This window comes from Uloborus diversus, chromosome 1 (assembly GCF_026930045.1).
Source record: "Uloborus diversus isolate 005 chromosome 1, Udiv.v.3.1, whole genome shotgun sequence".
Classification (NCBI taxonomy): domain Eukaryota; kingdom Metazoa; phylum Arthropoda; class Arachnida; order Araneae; family Uloboridae; genus Uloborus; species Uloborus diversus.
In genome coordinates, this window is record NC_072731.1 from 22,531,158 (window position 1) to 22,552,270 (window position 21,113).

Sequence of the window (21,113 nt, forward strand, 5' to 3'; positions counted from 1 at the left end):
CAAAATAGTTCACTAGCTACCTGCTATTATATTAAAAAAAATGTAAAGCAGTTGTACTTATCCAATTTAAAGTCAGCACATTTGTTTATAAAACATAACGAAATAACTGATTAAATTTATAGACTAACAGATTGTCATCCTAAAAAATAACTTTTTAAACCTATACTTATCCTATTGAATTAGAAAGTATAAGTCAGCACACGAGTCAAGAAGTTATAAGGGTCATTATACAAAAAACATAGGTTTTTGAAGTTAGAATTCATGAAAAAAAAAAAAATCTTCAATTTTTTAAAAAGTTACTTTATATTTTTATCACCTTTTTACTCTCACATAGTTAATCACATTCTGTATTGGTTACATTCCACTGAATTCTTGAAACTGAAGAATCGCATTCAATCTGTCTCCAATCTACGGATTTCAAGAGATTATCCGCACCAACGAAGTTAGTCCCGTTGTCTATATATATAACGTTCGGTCGTCCCCTTCTAACAATGAATCTTCGGAGACCGAGCAGGAATACGTCTGTTGACATGCTATCGATACGCTCAAGATGGACCGCACGATAAACAGCGCAGGTAAATAGCAAAATCCATACTTTATTTCCTTTCTTTAAGTAAAGGGGGCCTGCTACATTGATACCAGTGACTTCAAAGACTAAGGCTTCTCTTATTCGATCCTCGGGAAGGGGAGATGGTACAGTTTCTGGATGTTGTACTTTGTACCATTTACATCGAATACACTTGTTCAACACCCGATGCACTGTTTTCTTACCTCGCAAAATCCAAAATTTCTGTCGAATATTACAAAGCACAAATTGTACACCAGCATGAGAAAACCATTGGTGATAATCAATAATTAAATATTCCACTAATTTGTGGTCAGAGGGCAACAAGATAGGGCATCGAAAATATTCATCATCCTCTCTTCTAATTATCTTGGTTTTTAGCCTTATCAAGCCGTCTTGGTCAACAAAAGTGCAGAGGTTTTTAAGTTTAACATTCTTAACAAATGTTTCCTCTTGGACGATTTTCCACAATTTCTTTTCCGCCACATCGATTTCATCAACAGTCAGTTCCCCTGTCAATTTAGTTCTTTGTGTTTTGCAATTTATAACAAACCTAATTATCCAGGATATCATTCTAACGATCAGAAAATACTTGGGAAAATATCTTAAATACCATCGTTTTTGAGAAGTGCAGGTAACAGTCTGAATAACTTGTTTCCTTCTCTCACGCGATATTTCTTCCTCATCTAGCTTTAGTTTCGTGTCCGGCCAGTCCTCAATGTTCTTTTTCAGCCAATTTGTACCCAAACACCAGTCGGATTTGATAAGCGTTTTAATTGAGCACCCTCTTGAGGGCAAATCAGGCGCGTTCAAAGCGCTAGGAACTAGTCCCCATACACCCTCAGGAACTAGTTTTCGAATTTCTTTAACTCTATTTTCAACAAAAACTCCCCATGGCTCATTTTTCTTAATCCACGTTAAAGCTGTAGACGAATCAGTCCAAAAGTAGCTTTGAAGATTTGGAATGTTGAGTGCTTGTAGGGTAGAAAAGGCCAAACGAGTCCCAATACAACATCCCAGCAACTCCATTCTTGGAATGGTAGTTTTACGCAGTGGAGCAACACGACTTTTCGCCTGTACTAATTGCACGTGAACGTCATCATACTGACCTGACCTAAGAAATACTACTGCGCTATATGCACTTTTACTTCCATCACAAAATGTATGTAAAGAAAGTTCAGCCGATTCAAATGTATTAATGTATTTTGGAACTCGAACTTCCGAAAGCAAATGTAAATCTTTGGCCCATGCTTTAAATTCGATATTAAACTCTTCTGGTAGTGGTGTATCCCACCCCAGTTTTAAACCCCAGCTTTTTTGAAGTATAAGCTTTGGAATCAACGTAGTTGGGCACAAAATTCCTATTACATCGAAAATCTTGTGAACTATCGACAATATATTTCTACGAGTAATTTCTAAGGAATCCAAATCCAAGTTTTTTATCTGACAAAATAAAACATCTTCATGTTTGTCCCAGAGCAATCCAAGTACTGCGATAGATTCAGATTTTTTTTCAAAATTTTGAGTGGTATACTCCCACCCTCTTAGGCCAAAACAGCCCGCATTCATCAAATAAGTTGATTCATGAATAAGCTGATTCAGTTTTTTCTCGTCTGGAACGGATGTAACACAATTGTCCACATAGAACGCATTTCTTAAAATGGTGCAAGTCTCCGGAAATTGAGAGGAATAAGTTGCAATGAAGTGGTTTAAAACTGACGAGAGCAGAAACGGACTGCAATTTAGTCCGAAAACCAGACGATTATGACGAAATGTTCGAAATTCACGTTCCTCAATATTTTCCCACCATAAGAACCGTAGGAAATCAAGATCTTCTTTGGCAACAGAGATCTGTAAAAATGCTTTCTTGATATCCGAAGTTACGCCTATCTTATCTTTACGAAATTTAATTAAAAGAGGAGGGATTTGTTTCAAGATATTCGGACCTTTTAGCAGAAAGTCATTAATAGACCGCATTTGTTTAGTTTTACAACTGGCATCAAACACTGGACGTACTTTCGTAGTCGAATGTTCTTTGTAAACGCCTCTGTGAGGTAAATAATGAGCTGGTTTATATATTTCCCTTAAAGGTACTGCCTCAATGATTCTTTCTTCTAACCATTCCTTGAATACTGCATCGTACTGAAAATACTTTTTTTCCCGAAGTAATTTGTTTGTAGTAGACCTGCATCTTTGTTTTGCTGTTTCTTTATTACTGTCTAAATCTTCGAACCCTTCAAGTCGAGGAAGATTGATTTCATAGCGCCCTTCATCATTAATTCGAACAGTTTTCTCGAAAGTATCTAACGCATCTTGCTCTAGATTTTTACTCTCTGTTGGGCCACGAATTCCCAAAGCATCCAATCTCCATAAGTTTTCTATGTTAGGCGAGTGGACAAACAGAGATGAAATAGAAAGAACGCCAAAAGTTTTATTTCCTAATTCAAAACCAGTTTTATCTTCTTTTAACTTTCCCATTAAAAGCCAACCTAACTTGGTTTCAGTTGCTACCAAAGCGGAATTCAAGCGTTCAATTTTCCCCGTAACAATTTTCCAATAATTGTCAGCACCTATGAGCAAAGAAATGCCTTTACCCCGTATAGCATTGTCACAAACGTCGGCTAACAATATCCCCTTAGATCTCAATTCCTCATGTACCTCTGCGGGGGGTGACTCTAAAATTGCATGAGTAATTTCGTCAATCTCAACAGCTTCAATTTTAAATTCCGTACAATCCAATTTATTTTTTATTTTGACTTCTACTCGAGAACAAACGCGACGACGAGGAATTTTCGACCCAAACGTATGAATTAACAACTCTTCTTTTCCTAATGTACGTAACTTCAAGGATCTAGAAATATCTTTCCGGATAAAAGTTTTTTCACTTCCCGTGTCAAGAAGGCAATGTAAAACCTTATTGGAATCCTTACCCCCTAATTCCAAGGGTGCAGTTTGAAGTAAAATTCTATTATGACCCTCGATTACATGATTTGAAACAAAGTTTTCAACTTTATTAGCATTAACATGTACCTTATCCTTAAAATTTTCTTTCCTATAACATAAAGTAACATTGTGTTTCTTTGTACAAAATGTGCATGATTTATCACTTTTAGGGCAGTCTATCATTCTATGAAATGATTGCAAGCAAAAAAACACCTTCCGGTACGTTTCAAAATTGCCCTTTTTTCATCAACAGTTAAAGAGCAACAACTTTCACTATCATGATCTGAATTCGAACAAAACATACAACATTTATCGAGAGGTGTCAAGAGTTCAACTGCTGAAGGGGTGTTTGTAATATTTCTTTTATGAAATGGTTTTTTAGAAAAATTCTTCGATTTATTAAAGGCAAATTTATTCTTTTCTAAGTTTGGAGTACTTTGACCTTGGGGAAATTGAATTTCTGCTTTTTGTATTGCGTAAACTCGTTCTTTAGTCTCAATTTCTGTTCTAATAAACTCCATTAAGTCTTGAACACTCAAATTTGTCTTCTGAGATTGTTCTCGCGTAAATCTGAGGGTTAAATCAGACGGAAGAACCTTTAAGATTAAAGGGCAAAGTAGTGTACTATACGTGTCAGCAGCAACATTAAGCGATTCCAGACTTCTAATTTCAACAATGCATTTATCATAAAGAGCACGTAATGCATATAAATCCCTAGAATTTTTTACACCTTGAATATTTAACAAATTATTCAAGTGAGCTTGGACTAAATCTGAATGTCCTCCGAAACGGGATTGAAGAATTTCATTTGCAATCTTATAGTTTTCCGCCGTCAACGCAAACCCGCTAACTGCATTTGCAGCCGAACCACCAAGTAGCGATTTTAGATAAGAAAATCGGTCAACATCTGTTAACGTAGGGTTTTTGTGAACTGCATTTTCAAACTGACTCCAAAAGTTTAAATATTTATCTCTTTCGCCGTAATATTTATCTATGTGAAGTTTAGGTAAGTGCACAGTGTTGATCAAATTTAAACTTTCAAACCCCGAAACATTTTGACTACCATATGTACTGTTATTGAATTTTAAAATTTTTCGATCAATTTTCAACCTTAATGTACGCATTTTATCACTGTATTCTGCACAACCGAAAATTTCATTTTCAATATCTTTTTCATCTGTTAAAGGCAAAATCTGTTCGTTTAAATCTTTCAAAAGAACAGTTTTTTCGTCTAACTGAATTTTCAAATCCTCAAAGTCCTCAATAGGTGTGCTTGTATTATTGAGTTTTTCTTCTATTTTATTACAAATGCGTGTAGCTAGTGTTCGATACGGTGTTCGTATCGCTTTCAATGATTTTAAATCCATAATAGATGGTGAAAAATAAGTTCAAATATAAAATAACGTAAAAGTGGGTATTTTTACTTACCCCTTTCTCAGAAGGTGCAATCATCCAGAATTGTTTAGGTATCCGAATAGCACAATAGTAAAATTGTCCTAGAGTTCCAATTGTCCAATAATCCAATTTTTCGATGGTAGTAATATAGGAAGTGTCCAAATTTTCGTTAATCCAAATAGTTCCGAGTTTTCGACATTCAACAATCTAAAGAAGCCTGGTTTCGGCACCAAAAAATATGTTCAATTCATCATCGAAACAGCTTGATTATTTGGGAGAGCAAATTTTTCTATTCGATACGAAATAACGACAGTTCAACATTTTAAACTGGTTAGAACTTTAATTAGTAACTGGAACATATGTGCATTGAAAAATGTTTAAAAATGATGGCACATTTCAAAAGGTTGAGCAAAAACCGGCTCATTTCAAAACTCAACATCGACGGCTGACGAACATTCGAAAAAGGCCTCGAGCCAATACAGCAACGCCCTTTTGTAGGTGTCTGTGTTGCCAACAATCAATGCCGAAACTATCGAGTGCTCGTGACATCCAGAGTTGAAAAGGGCTAACTCGTGATTCTAAACCTCTTTAATAAGCTGCCAGTACTGCCGTCTATAGGAAATTCTATTACTTAATTAAATCCTGAACAGTGGATACAAGAAATACTGCGACAGTGAGTCAAAAGATTATGAATGCAATATATATTTTTTTATTTCACAACATAACTCTTTCAACTTATTAAAAAAGTATCAAATGATTTAAATTTCACTATTAAATCTGTTATATTTTTTTGTATTGAGTAAATAAATGAAAAAGTACATGGGAAGAAATGTGTTGGGACATGTAACGGAGGCATACAAGTATCCTTCCGTTCAGTGAAAAAAACATTTAAAATTTTTTATAACATCATTAATTGGTATTGATCATTTTCAAAATTTGTTATACTTTTCTAAATCTCATAAAAAAAGTGCTTAAAAATAAATATTTTTGAAACTAACCACCCTGGACCAAAAAAAAGCGCGTTTTTTGTAGAATGACCCTAAATAAATATATGATTAAATTCTACACCTGCTTTGCCTCCCTCTTTGTCCAAAGGAACGTTTTTTAATTCAATAATTATAACCTTAAATTTTAAAAAAAGAAACAAACGAAATGACTATCGTAGTTTGTAGGTGGATGGTGTGGGAATAACGTAATATTATTGACAATGAAAAAAAAAAAAGCGGTTCTTCGACTAATCAAAAGTTACAAAATTTCATTTTTTAAAGAAATGTTTCATTCTTTTATTTTAAGTCTGGTCGCGCCGCACAGTGGGGCGAAAACGCCAAAAAGCGCTTATAAATGGTTTTCTTTTTTCCTAAACTAAACCGATTGCATATTAATAAATTTGCACACTCCAACCTCTTATGCCATCAGAACTGGAATTTTATAGCCCTTCGTCCATTACAAAGCTGAAGGGAACCTTTAGAAAAGTGAAAAACCATAAGTGCGGGAGTTTACAAAAATTGCTTTTAAGCAGTCTATTATTTTTTTTTCCTATAAAGGCTGCTATATTTAATTTCTGCCGTGATAGTAATAGGACGAAAAAAATGAGTAATCGAATTCTGAAACCAAAAACCGGTTTTGAACACCACCAAAAACTTCGGATTTCAAGGTCATTTCCTTCAAAACACACTACAAAAAAATGTCCTCTTATGTCCTCTTCGAAATTAATATTAATTAGTCATAAATGGTCTGTAGAAAGACACTGAAAAAGAATTAGCTGCGTAAATCTGCGAACTTTTGAACCCTGAGCTCAAGCAAATCGAGAAAAATCCATTATAACATGCCTGTAAACAAAACAAGCGGGAGAGGTTTAAAAACACTTTTAAGCGCTTTTTGGCGTTTTCGCCCCACTGTGCGCAGTGCCGCTTCACTGCTGCATTGCTGGGAGTGATAAAAACACGGAGGTTTTCAAGTTAACACGACATATGTATGCACCGCCACTTACACATCATGGGAGGGGGGGGGGGGAGGCATACGAAGGTCTACCCGCTTTTGGCGATCCATCCGCTTTGGGCCACCCTCTCCAATGGAAACTCATTAAATATTGGTTATAAAGGTTTTTAAACAGAATTTTTTCAAGAGCATTGCGAGAAAAAAAGATTTATGACGCAATTAGTGCTGTCATTAATATAAATTTTTGATTTAGTGGCTTTTGTTCTGGGAAGTCAATTATTAGGGATTTAGCATACTAGGTTATTGGGAAAACAGCAAACTTCTTTATTATTATTATTTTTTTTATTTTATTCATAAGGAAAAGTCTGGATGTTTAATGATGACTAGATATGACTATCGAAAGGTTTGTTTAAAAAACACAGCAATGTTTTGATCAAAGCTATTAACTCTTAAACATAAACTGTTTCTTTTCTTTTTTTTCCGCAGAAAATCCGGTGTTAGAACTGAATAAAAAAATTCTTGAAACAGAGTCATAAAAGTTGCGTCAGGACGTTGAGTTGAAACTCAGGTATTGAGAGTCAAACTCGTCATCTACCTGTGCACCTGTCGGTATGTATAGTACCTGCTATTATTTATTTTACTGCCCTTTGACAACCTGTTGAAAACCCTTAAATGTCTTTCACGTTCTCAAAACATCTTTAATATTTTAAGGCTGCCTCATATCAACCTCTTGTATTTAGAGAGGTCGTTGTGTGAGTATTGATGGGTATACGGTGGCGTAAGTGGTATTTATAAATAGCAGTAAACGCGCCATTTACAGCAGCAGCAATGGCATGGTGGGATGAGCATCATCATATGTATATGGAGAAGTATATTCACAAGGTGTTCTGTTTAACCCCCGACACATAAAGAAGGGGGTTATAAGTTTGACGTGTCTTAGTATCTGTCTGTGCCACTCTAGCGCCTAAAGGATGGACCGATTTTGAAAAAAAAATTTTTTGAAAGGAGACTGTTCTGAGCTAGGTTGCGTCTTCGAATGGCATTAATTAACGAAGATAATAAGTGAAGATTACAAGTGACCTCCCGGTCACTTGTAGAGAAGCAATGGGTCAAAATCTTCTTCAAGATTCCGTCTGGAGCAACATCCGATTCCGAGAGTTTCGGCACGAGTTGGTCATTCCTCCTTTCTCAAATCCCCAATCCTGTACTTCACCATTAGGTTCCTAGCTACAGGTGTACCTTGTGGTACAGCAGAGTTAGAGATCAGTCTTGATGATTGTAGCTACTTTGGCAAATGATTTGTAACGGAACTCGTTGAGGGACTTTTCTGTGGCTAGAGCACCATATCATGAGAGATACAAATGACCCCAACAGCCTCAATGAATTCAGGAGAAGAAGAACTGTTGATACACTGCTCGACATTGAAAATGCAACACCAAGAAGGAGTGGTCAGAAAGTGATGAAATTAAGAAAAAAGACTGAAACAGCAAAGAATAATAAATGATCTTAATTTCAAAATGATAAGCAGAATACAGAGCGAGAATGGCGTCGACTTAGTAGAATGGGTGTAGGACCACCGCGGACAACAAAGAAACACATCTAGGCATAGAGGCAATAAGGGTACGGATGGTGTCAGAGGGATGGCTCTCCATTCCCTTTCAACAATTTGCCACAGTTCGTCTTCTGAACGAGACAGGGACATAGTCTGCAAACGGCGTCTAATCACATTCCACACATGTTCGATTGGTGACAGGTCAGGAGAGTATGGTGGCCAGGGAAGCATCTGTGTGCCCTGGAGAGCATGTTGGCAGGTGCAAGCACTGTGTGGTCGAACGTTATCCTACTGAAAAATTGCGTTAGGTAGCCCTTGAAAGAAAGGGATTGCCACCGGCCCCAGCACGTTATCCAAATGTCGTTGGGCCGTCGTAGTGTTCTGAATACACTAAAGGTGATATGGAATTGTACGCAATTGCGCCCCAAACCATTATGACACGTTGTCGTGCGGCAGGACGTCCCACAGTTACTGCCGGATTACATCTGTCTCCAAATCCCACACACGTATGCTTCGACTATCACTGGAAAAACCGAAGCGGGATTCATCTGAGAGCTCGACATTTCGCCATTCTGTCATCCACATCGCTCTAGTCCGGCACCATACTAAACGTTGCTGTCTATGTTGTGAGGTCAATGGCAGTCTTCTTAGCGGACGCCGTGATTGCAGACCACGTACGGCCAAACGACGAGAAATGTTTCTGGTTGACACGGGAACATTTAGGGTATCTTGCACCTGCTGTAGAATCGAGGAACAAGTGACTTGTGGGTCTGCTACAGCTTGTCGGTTGATGCGTAGATCCACGCGTTCTGACGTAACTCTGGCTGCCCCTGCACCCCTCAATCTTGCCACATTTCGTTGTTCCAACCATCTTCGGCACAGCCGATGCAACGTGCTCGCATCTATGTGGGTATCAGCTGCGATTTGACGTACGGACCAACCTTCCCTTCTCAGTCCGATCACCATACCCCTCGTAAAATCGTGCATCTGCTGGAAGTGCCTTCGTTGATGTCGGTCTGGCATTCTCTCGTGTTACACGTATCCTCCAAGACAAAAACAAATTTTCTTCGATAATTCTCCAGTCAGAAATAACGACCCGAATATTGTCCCTTCTGCAAGTTCCTTCCCTTATATCTTACTTCACGTGCGTCGGACAGCTGCTCATTTCACATCATTTACATAACTCAGTGGTGTACGTCTACTCTAAAATTTGTATAAATTTTTGAACACTTCTTTTTGGTGTTGCATTTTCAATTTCGAGCAATGTACGTAAAACCTTTGTATAAACGAATTTCATTTCTTAATACTCAAGCAAGAAATGGCAACACGTAATATTATCTAGCAATTTCTTCACGCTATGTCGCGTGAAAAGGAAATTAAAATGAATTGTCACCAACTTTTCATTGTTTCTTGCGCTTTTTCTAGCGCTTCTAGCGGGTTGGCGTTTTCGCTCGGTAAAAGCGGTTAGAACGTGTTAAAAAGTATTTTTCACGAGCTTTCCAACCAATACCAAGCTCGAAGCATTAAAATGCATTTTCCGTGTGTCGCGGTTTAAAAGATGAATTAAAAGTTAACGTTTCACACTTCCAACAATTAATTTCGACAATGGAAAAGAGATAAAATTTAAATTTTTATTAAAAAAAAAGCTTATAACTTTTTTTTCTAGTGGATTTAGGTTACTGAATCTTGAGCGCCTTGATAACTTCTTCGTTAGGAGTATTTTTTAAAGACCTTTCCAACTATATCGAATTTGAAAAAAAATGGACTATCCTTTCGCGTAGAAAGAGCCCTTTAGGAAAAAATGCGTTTTGAATTAATATCTCCGGTAATTAGCGTTCGATTTCAAAAATTTTTGTTGATGACACTAAAATTTGGCAATAACTACTGAAGAAAAAAGGAATGAAGGAAATCGGTTCACAAACAGAAGAAAAATCGGTACCGAAAGAAAACCGCTTGCCTATTGACATATAAAGATACCATGTAAAACATTAAAATTATTATCAACTTCATAAGTTAGAAATCATTTTCTATTCCTCTGCTTTTGGTGAAAAAAAAAAGCATTTTGTCCACGTTCGAAAAATTACACTTAAAAAACGGACTCAGTTCAACTAGTTTTGGTTTTAAATTTTAAGTGTTCGATTTAAAGAAAATCATGTGCTGGCATTCAAGCCGTAACGGCTACAGCAGCCTGATATGGAAAATTGTATCAATTTTCAAAAATAAAAACACTTATTTTCAATCTAATTTATTATTTCTCTAGAATGTTTGTTTCAATCGCTACGCAATAACCTCCTCATTCCTTAATCGAATTCCATGTTTGTAGAATAATTTTATAGCACATCATGCTGGTTAATGACAAAACATAGATACATGGTCTGTTATTTTATTTTTTTATATATTTATTTATTTATTTTTTTGCAAAATGCTTTTTTTGCTGTTTTTATGATATATTGTTTCAATGAATAGCATTCAAAAACGAAGGCGCAATTGCTCGGTTGGTTGGAATGTCGTGCTAATAATCAGACAGGGCACCAGTTCGAATCCTTGCCAATTAATATATCTTTAATGCTTCTTTTTTTTTTCTTTCAGAGGCTTACATAGGCAGGATTGTATTTGCCAGAACCCTTTTTTCACATGCACATTTACTGCTTTTTCACGAGCTACTCAGTCACACTTTTAATGTTATTTATGTTTGCATTGAAAATACGTACAACCAAAAAATGAGAGATGATCACATTATCACAAGATTGTATTTATTGAGGTTTTGTTGCCGATGTCTTTAAATTATATGCCTTCTTTTGTACGTTTACTTTTTCCCGTTTACTTTAATCCGTTTACTCTTTTCGATTCTTCTCCATAGTGTTCTTTCTTTGAAATTTTTAAAGAGTGATTTGCCTCATGAAACGATTCGAAGAACAGTGCGGATGTATGTAATTATGTAATTAATGATCCTTATGTAATTAATGAATGGCCCCTACGCCATTAAATATATAAAATTTGGATGCGTCAGAAGGTCGATATAACTGGAAATTTAAAATTGAATGCCTATTTTTTGAAATAAAGCTATCCATTAAGTTTGATTAATATCTACATTAAAACGAAAAAAAAAATCCGCCAAAAAATGAACTAACCATTAAATATATAAAATTTGGATGCGTCAGAAGGTCGTTATAATTGGTGGATTTGTTTGTCATTGATCTATTTTCGACTCTTTCTCTCAATTGTATCCCCCCCCCCTCCTAAAACTTTAAGATCTGTTTTACCATTGCAATTTTTAGAATACTTTCACAAGCCCAATGAACTCAGAGTAACATAAAACGTTGGGGGAAAACAATTAAAACCCCGCCCACTTGTAGGTACCTACGTTAATTTCTCAAAGCATGGGTTAATTCGCTCTTCCTGACCCCTCTTAATGACGGACTAGAATGCGACAGACTCCAATTAATGTCTAAATCTCTTCCTCTCTTTACCAATGCTACCAAAACATAAAACGAGCTAAACAAAATAAAAAATATATTTATCTCTTCAAAGTTTACCTTCATTCTCCTTCAATGTGCACAGTTAAACTCAAAATCATTTGACACTGTGCCTTGTGAGTTGACATACGTTTGAGAATGTTGTACATTTAGGATTTCACAAAAATATTCTAAATCGAGCGTTGCTGTTCTCAAGCTAGATATACAAATAGAACTATTTCGAATCGATTGTTTTCATTCTATAATAAGCTTCTATATGTTTATTGCTTTTACATTTTCATAATAGAATATCTTCAAAAGTAGAAAGTTTTAAGGAGGGATTAAAATCATATGCATGCTACAACTATTCGATGATTACGAAAATGTGCAAAATTCATCTGAACATACGATGAGGGAAAATATCCGTTAATAGGAAAATTTCCTTTTACAATACGTCATTTTGAATTTGGCTGCTCGTATACTATGACTTCAAAAGATAAATATAATATGGCATATAAAAGAACGTGCTTTATTAGAAGTAACGCTGTATAGAATAATCTAACCAGAAATAAACGCGTAAAAATAATATAATCTTCAGAAATTTACTATAACGTCAAAAACTGCAGTATTTTGTTCATCACATTAAAACATTACAGTTGATAAGTTTTCCGAATAATAACGCATTTCAAAGTTTTTGTACAAACGATCTAAGTGAATTTTACTAATGTTCTATTGAAGGAGTTTCAAGCTTTGCTTTTGTGCAAAAATACAAATTTGTTTTTTAATAAGTCTGAAATTTTTATACTTGTTATTTAGACACCCCTCCACCTAAAAGAACTTTCAATAGCGATTATTTGTAATTGGTAAGTCTTTTTAGGACTTACTATAAAGGACTTATTATATTGTTTCGAAAACGGTCACTTGATAAAAATGATACGTAAACTAAAAAATAAATAATTTTTGAGCACAAATGTCATATATTTCTAAGCTTCGTTTAGATATTTTGTAAAAATAAAGCGCGGATACGATATTAAACAACTGAGTAAACAAAATCATTAAAATAGCCGCTAAGTTTGTATTGAAACGCTTTTCAAGAAAAAAATACGCTAAAATAATTTTCCATTAAAATACGTTTTACTGTCAGGATGAAGGGAATAAACATCAAATATATAAGCGGAAAATTTTATTCATGACATTTGAGACCCATTTTACTTTTCTATGCTGACAGTTTGAAAGACAGGTATAGCATGAGTAAACAGACGCTAACGATTTAAATAAACAAAACAGATTCTGAAAAATATATATGCAAGAAAAATTGTTAATGTCACAAATATATTCAAATTTCTAACCCGTTATCCAGAGTTGTTTGACCAGTTTTCTCTGTCCTGAGAAATATTAATAAATTAGAAGACTATTTAAACTTGCTTTAGCTACGCAAGATTTAAAATTGTTCTGGAAGTATGAGGCAATTTATAATGTAGTTCAGGAACTACACAGAAATATTTTCATCAAAAATATGCAATATTTTTACGAGTTCAACAGCAAAGATGCTGTAGACACTTACTGATGAGATACATTTACTTAATCGATCTGTTTATTGGCGCTCTTAGCTTCAATGTGATAACGTCTGCCTCCAGCTCGCTTACACACTATTCCTGACTGTTGAGTCCTAACAAGGGCAAAACTACAGTCTAAGGTGTGGTAATCGGGCTGTTTGGTATGTTTCTGAGTGTTCCATCACGGTAAAGTCACCTCGGTGACAAACATAAGGACCCTCGGAGAGTGATGTCTGGTATGCTGCATGCAGTTCTGCCTTAGTCCTAAGTTTAGGAGGTAACTTACTGCTAAGTATTCTAAATGACAGTTATGCACTGAAATCTTAAAATATTGCCTTACAATAAATCGTTTTGCGGTACAATTACCATAGTGTATACAATACATAAATCCTTTTCATGTGAAATATTGAATGTAAACGTTTCTTGTATATTATTGCAACTTGAGAAATCGTATATTATGCCATGAAAAATGGATGTACCCTCTCTGAAGGCGTTTTCTGCCTCATTTGGGATCATGGGATTTTGAGACGAGCAAGCTGAAGTCCACAGCACTCAGCTATTGAGTAAGTGGTGTCTCATGCGTTGAGCAATCAGCAGTAGAAGTAACTGACGACCTAATCAGTCAGCTGCAGAAGTAACTGGTACCTTAGCTGCAGTGGTTTCTTAAGACTTGTGCTCAGTCAGAAAAGTAACTTGATTAGTGGCACATCAAGATAGGATTGGGAGTTTTAATTCCACACTGTAACAAATTTCGGAAACGTTTCTGGATATATCGGAAACGTTTCCGAAATAGTAAGAATCCTTCATCTAATAGCGAACTCCTCATTATTCAGAAAGCTTTTTGTTATTTCAAAAAATCTAGAAGCGGAAGTGCTGACGCAATGCTACGAAACGTATTTAATCCCTCCAACACGGGCGCCGGTGAGTCGGAAATAACGAGAACTTATTTTTTTACTTATCTCAGTAAAAATTGGTTTTAAACCATTTTGCCGATTCTAGTAAACATTTCTGTATTTACTGTCAACAGAATGTTATAACTTTTATGACCAAATCTTCTACCTCCAAGAGGCTTGTGATACATTATCAATACCAAGAAAAAAAAAATTGTACGCTATAGTAAACTGGTGTATTGAACTGACCAATGTTAATTGACTGCAGTTTTAAGCACTCATCTGTAAATTAACTAGCATCCAAAGTGCTTAGCTATGTAAGGTTTTTTTTAAATTTATTTATGTACTTCAAATGGCAGAGAACTTGACAAATTAAAATACAAACAGAAGTAAAACAAAGAACAAGGGAAAAAACTCATTGTCTTATTCGGCTTCTTGCCTCCCAGTACCGTTTTAACAAGGAGCTCGCTTGGAATGCTCTGCAGTGGGAAATACGGTGGCCATCCATGAAGGTGAAATATCCTCAAAAGTTACAGTTTGGAGTAGCATATACACCAATTTTAAAGAGATTTCCACCCAGACAGTCATGTTGTACACAAAATCTAAACATGGCGACCGCCTCACGGCGGGGCAAATCAGGTATGATTAATTTTTCCAGTACTTTCCAGTGTTTGGAACTGGTTCGTGACTTCAGTTCCTCTGATGTTGAGAGGAAAACGAGTTATGATGAGTCTTTTCATTGTGCGGAATGGGACACTGCTGAGTGATATTTGCGACGTACAAGGGCGGCCAAAGCAAGGGGCGGCCGCAGGCCGCATCATATAGTTCTTACAATCAAGCAAAATTCCTCAAGAATTTCTCACAAGATAACTTATAATAAGAATAATAAATATGCTGATATTTAAATGTTCAATTGTCAAAGTATGTGTCGATTTCCCGACAGCATAGCATAGTTTAAGAAAAAAAAGAATGTTAGGGAACATTGTGTTGGTTCATTGTCCATTAATGTCTACGCTTAACAACATGCTTCATTTGGTTGCAAAATTTGCGACAGAACCGGTAAGCAGGCATGGATACAGGGGAGGGGAAAAGGCCCCCTTCTGAAGCATGAAATGGTGCCGTCTAAAAGGAGCACCGAGGGCGGCCACTAATGTTTACCCCCCAAGCTTTTACAGACCTAAACAATGAAGAACATATTTTATTTGAATTATTAAAAAAAAAGCTATACTGATTAAATACTCTCGCAAGCATTTCAAACAACAAACTATGTAACAAACTCTGTGTTTAACCATCGAGGATGCGTGGAGAGAAAGTGGAAAATTGCGACTCCCTTGAGAGTAGCATATATGAATGACGAACAAAAATGTTGTACTTTTCCTCCTTTACGACAATTTTTCTGATTAAAATCTTGAATGAACTGCCCGGAGGGGTAGGTAGGCAAGAGCCCTGTCCTCCCCAGGTAGAAGGACAGGGTCCTTGTCCCGGGAAGCAAATTTAAATGTAGCTCCAAAACGAAGATCCAAAAGGATGCCATGACCTCCTTGACGAGACTGAAGAAGGCTTAAAATTGCGTTTCTAGGACTTTACTTTCAGAAAATTTCGCTGATTGAACAATCGATCTTAAAAACCCAATTAAATCTCTCATTCACCTCTTCCACTTTAACTTAATCAAACATAGTCTAAAAATGTTGGCTCCAAAATCCAAAACGTGTTTTCAGACGACAGCCCTTCCTATCATCAAAAGTCATATAAAATTGCTTTGGCATTTTTCGAAATTTTTGCGGTGGAGAACCCCGAAATCCATTCGCGAACATTACTACCAAAGACAGTCTCAATTAGCGTCTTTAGAGAAGCCCCTAATTCCACCTTCAAAAAATCCCTATTCCCCCCCCCCCCTTCTTCTCACTTAACTTATTGAAAAACAAACTAAAATTGCGTTTTTCAAACATGAATTTCAAGAACTTTTGGGGGAAAGACCCTGGATCCCCCTTTTCTCCAACGCAATCACTATACCTGAAAATTTCGTTTTTAGACGGTTCCGTGGAGCTACAGCTTTCTGCCTAAACTAGCCTGTAATTGACTTCAGTTTCAAAAACACAGTTCGTGAGGACACACTGAACCCCCGCCCGCTCTACGTCCCATCGTTATCAAAGAATGCTTAAAATACGATTTTGGGACTTATTTTTCTAAAGAATTCAGGAGGAGAACTGCCAGGCTTATGTAACTTCTTACGGTGCTAGGGCATATCCATCAATCGTCGAGGTGAGGTGGACAAAAGTCTATAGTTATATTTTTCAGATATTAATGTTGAAATATATCCGAACCGTAGAAGCTTCCCAGTTTTGTTAACGTCACCAAAGATAATATAAAATTGTGATTTTAGAAATATCCGCTGAAGAGCTCCAAAACCCTTCCTTCCCAAAAATAGCCTATAATGGATTTCAGTTCCAAAAAATATTTTGTTTCAGAATATTTTCAAGTTTCCCCTATTGTTTTCAAATCTAGCCAAAAAAGGGTTTTTGAAAAAATAGTGCCGAGAAATTACCGGAGGATAGCCGCCAGATCCCCTACCGTTACCAAAGATTGCCTAAATTTGCATTTTAAACTTATATTTCGAAATCTGTCGATGGGAGACGATTGAATCTCCCTCCCTCCTGCAACGTCAACAAAAGTAACCCAAAATTGCTGATTTAAAATTTCAGTTTCGGAGATTTTTCGGGAAGAACGGCGATCCTTCCTAAGCTACGGTCTTAAAAAATAGCTTCAAATTGATTTCAATTTTGAAAGAATTTTAGGAAAGAACTGCAACATTACTTTCACCTAAAGTCTCGAAAACGTTCCTAAAATTGCGATATTTGACGTCAATTTCGAAAATTTCTCCATGCACCTTGAATATACTTGACTCTTTTGTCCTTGCAACCAAACACAACTAAAGATGAATTAAAAATATTTTTCTTGGACTAATCCTCCTCCCCTGAACCCCTGACACCTCCCCCCCCCACGCTTCCCCTTCCTCCGTCCCTTCTCTGATGTCACCGAAGAAAGGCCATAAAATGCGTTTTTACGACTAGTAAATTTTGGTATCTATTACTTTCTTCAAAGATATAAATTGTACCTAAGAAGTTTCTTATTATAAAAAATTTCTTCTTTTTTATAAGATCATTCTTCTGTTCCCCCCCCTCTCTTCTTTTTAAATTCGAACTTGGCATAGAAATTTAAAGAAAGATTTATATAGACGTTAAAGATTAGTCAAAATATGCAAATTACACTTGAGGGGCGGCACATTAGGTCTTTGCACACGGGCGGCCGACACCCTAGGATCGGCCCTGGCGAGACTTCTGAACCTCTCTTTGCTAGTGTGTCGGCTTGTTCGTTGCCACTTAAGCCACAGTGGCCTGGGATCCACTGGAGAACGATAATCTTATTATTTAGTTCCAACTTTCTGATCGTGAGCTGGATATCCAATATGTCCTAGGAGGATGGCATAATACCCAAAAATAAATATTTGACATAATAAAAATAAATATCTTAGCTCTGTACTTAATGGACGAAGTGCACAAAACGCGCCCTTTTGAATGGAAATCCAATAAGCTAAATGAGTAAAACGTTTATATTTCGTATTTTATGCAGGATGAAAAGGAAAGAAAAAACAAGGAACAAAAAACACTCCTTGTTTATATTTTTTCAGTACTGAAAATGTTTTGAAACCAATTGTATTTCTTAAAAATCCCAGCGGCATTAGTTTATGATAGGAAATTAAAATTGACATCATCACATTCATTCAGTTTCAGTTTATGGGAAAATGTTCTTCATCCTTTCGTATTATAATATCGTTTAAAATAGTACGCACTTTTAAAAAGCCATCAGAAAATAGATTGTAGTGTCATTTTCATGTTTTTTTTTTTTTTTTTTTAATGTAAAGATAGTTTGAATTGGGGTATTTTAAACGTGTTTTGACTACTTAAAGTGTAGTGGCCGCCGCTTATAAGAATCACGTTTTTTCTAAACAGTTTTGATTCTATAAAGCGGCTAATTCAATAAAACGGCTAATTCTATAAAACTGGATTTTGTTCTGTTTTTTTTTTTTAATTTTTACTAATTGATTCATTAAAGCGGTTGATTCAATAATCCACTGATTTATTGAAGCGATTGACTCAATTATCCATTGATTCATTAAAGTGGTTGATTCAATTATCCACTGATTCATTAAAGCGGTTGATTCAATCATCCACTGATTCAACAAACCGGCGTCCACTGTATTTGCATACTTCATCTTTTTTAAAGGGAATTTTCACCTTTGCACAAAAGCATTCTGAGACAGACGGTAAATGTTTTTACTCTTTCACTCTTTAAAACCAAAAAGAAATAATAAGCAGCAGACTTAAAAAGTTTGTTCACATCTTTCCTTTACTTAATTAACACATAATTTTTTCTAAATGTTTAAAGGGAGTAGAACGTTTCACGTTTTTTTTTTTCATTTTTTTTTTTTTTTTCTTTTTTTGTAATTTAAATTGCCTGGTGTAGGAAACATCGGTTCCTATTCTGAAATACGAACACTTTCTTTCGAAAAGCTTTTCAAGAAAGAGATAAAATGTTTAACAACATAAATCAAGTCTTCCCTCATAAATTACAAAAAATTACGACCTATTAACGTCCACCTAGAAAAACATTGACTTAAATAAAATCCAAACACATGTCTAAGAGCAATTTAATCATGGACGTAATACACATGGTGACTTTTCCTTGCCTAGAATATATATCTCATTAAGTTACTCTTCAGAAGGAAGATAAGAAAAAAGATCTAACACTTTTAGTAACGAATTCCACATTGCGAAGACAGGAGGGCTATCAACGGAAGCAGGCAGCCAATCAGCGCTTGTCATTGAGCGTAACCGGCAGCCTCCCCCCCTCATATCTCAGTTATGGCATCATAATGGACGCAGAGGGAGTGTGACCTTTCAGGGCATATTTTGGGGTGATCCCACCTCCTTAATAGGCCTGAGAAAAAGATAGGGCTGTAATGAGAGTAGTCCTCTGCGACACTCGTCGCTTCCTGAGAGTAAGATCTGATTTTTTTTTCTTTCTCCCGTTTTTCATTTTTTGTGCTATTTGTGATGCTTATTTCTGTTTAAAGAGGGGGAAGAGAAGACTATTAATCACGCAGTCGAGAGGGTGACACTTAAATACATTTCCCCAGGGGGCGCTCTAATATTGAATTACAGTAAATTCTTGTGGGTCCCCTCAGTAATTTTGTAATCGTTAGCTACTTTTCCAATAAGCTCCGAAAAATTCTTTACTCACATGAATGTCTTAAGGCTCTAAAAATGTTGTACGTACTCATTGTTTGAAATGAGGTTTTGAAGAATTAAATTTTCTCATTTAACCAAAAATAATTGACATTTTTCGTTACATCGTCATTTTCACAATAAAAGTTTACTTTTAGTTATGTTTCCTATTTATTGCCTCAAAAAACATGTGATAAATACCTAACTTCGTTTTGGCTAATCGAACAATGTTTATGGATACTATCGCGCAAATCTCTGGTATCATACAACTTTTATTAGTTTCCAAAAAAGTTAACTCAATAATACATATTATCACAACGATAGTGTCAGCTTTTTGAAATTGAAATGATAAAAAAAAAATGAGACATGAAAATTATTTGCGTGTCAAGTAAACATATTTAAAAATCTACAAGCAAAAAATGCATTATTTTTCATTAACTACAAAATTGCTAAAGTGTTATTTTTGGTTGCAGGAGGTGATCACATGCAACATTTGCTACGCATATTAGGAAAATGTGGGGTAAAGTGAAACAGTGAAGATAAGTTACCTTTTTCAAAATGAACGAATGAGAAATTTGTTTTGAAAATTGCAGTTAATAATTGCAGTTAAAAGAACAATGTAGTCTTTACTAATAATAAAGCTGGAAGTCTGTCTGTCCGGAGGATGACTGTAGGATGTCTGTGACGCGCATAGCGCCTAGACCGTTCGGCCGATTTTCATGAAAATTGGCACAAAGTTAGTTTATAGCATGGGGATGTGCACTCGAAGCGATTTTTCGAACATTCGATGTGGTTCTTTTTCTATTACAATTTTAAGAACAAAAATATTATAAGATGGACGAGTAATTTACGAAATTATCATAACGTGGAACCCGTAACATGGGCACAAGCCAATTGGCGAGATACGAAATTATCATAACGCGTAACCGTAACATGGGTACAAGCCAATTGGCGAGAAAATTCACCATACATTTCTAAATATACAGGCGAACCAAAAGACCTTTTAATTTTCTATTACGGGCAAAGCCGTGCGGGTACCACTAGTTTATAATAAAACTTGCATTGATTTTTTTTTTTTGGCAGTAAACTTGAATTAAAAAAAAAAAAAAAGATTTTAACTTGATTTTTTCCATGGGGCAAAGTGAAAATATTTTTTCTGATGAAATGTTTTCCATTTGAATATTAGAAATATTTTTGATCAATAGAGCACGTAAAGTAAAGAAAGAATGAATCAATCAATAGAAAATGAAACAAAAAACGAATAAAAAAATAAATTAGTTATTTAATATGTGACAAAAAATAATAATTTAAGATAATTTAAGTGAATTAATGAATAAATAAGTGAATTATTAACAAAATGTAAATGAATCAAGTAATAAATGAATGCGCTAGTGATTTAATAAATGATTGAATTAGTAAACGAAATGAATTCTATTTCACTTTTCCCCATCCCCTTTGCCACACACGCACTTGACTTTGTACAAAGCATTTAAAATAGAAATAATCTTAATATTAAATAAACAATTACTGCACC

At 35.6% G+C, this 21,113-nt stretch overlaps 1 long non-coding RNA gene across 1 annotated transcript in view; it reads left to right on the forward strand.

Annotated features, from left to right (window-relative positions):
* Positions 1–20,170, forward strand: part of LOC129234485 (uncharacterized) — a 91,135-nt gene extending 70,965 nt beyond the window's left edge. The window contains exons 2-3 of the long non-coding RNA XR_008581545.1: positions 7,328–7,450; positions 20,053–20,170. This is a non-coding gene — a long non-coding RNA (uncharacterized LOC129234485). The remainder of the gene's footprint in view (positions 1–7,327; positions 7,451–20,052) is intronic.
* The last annotated feature ends 943 nt before the right edge of the window (positions 20,171–21,113 follow it).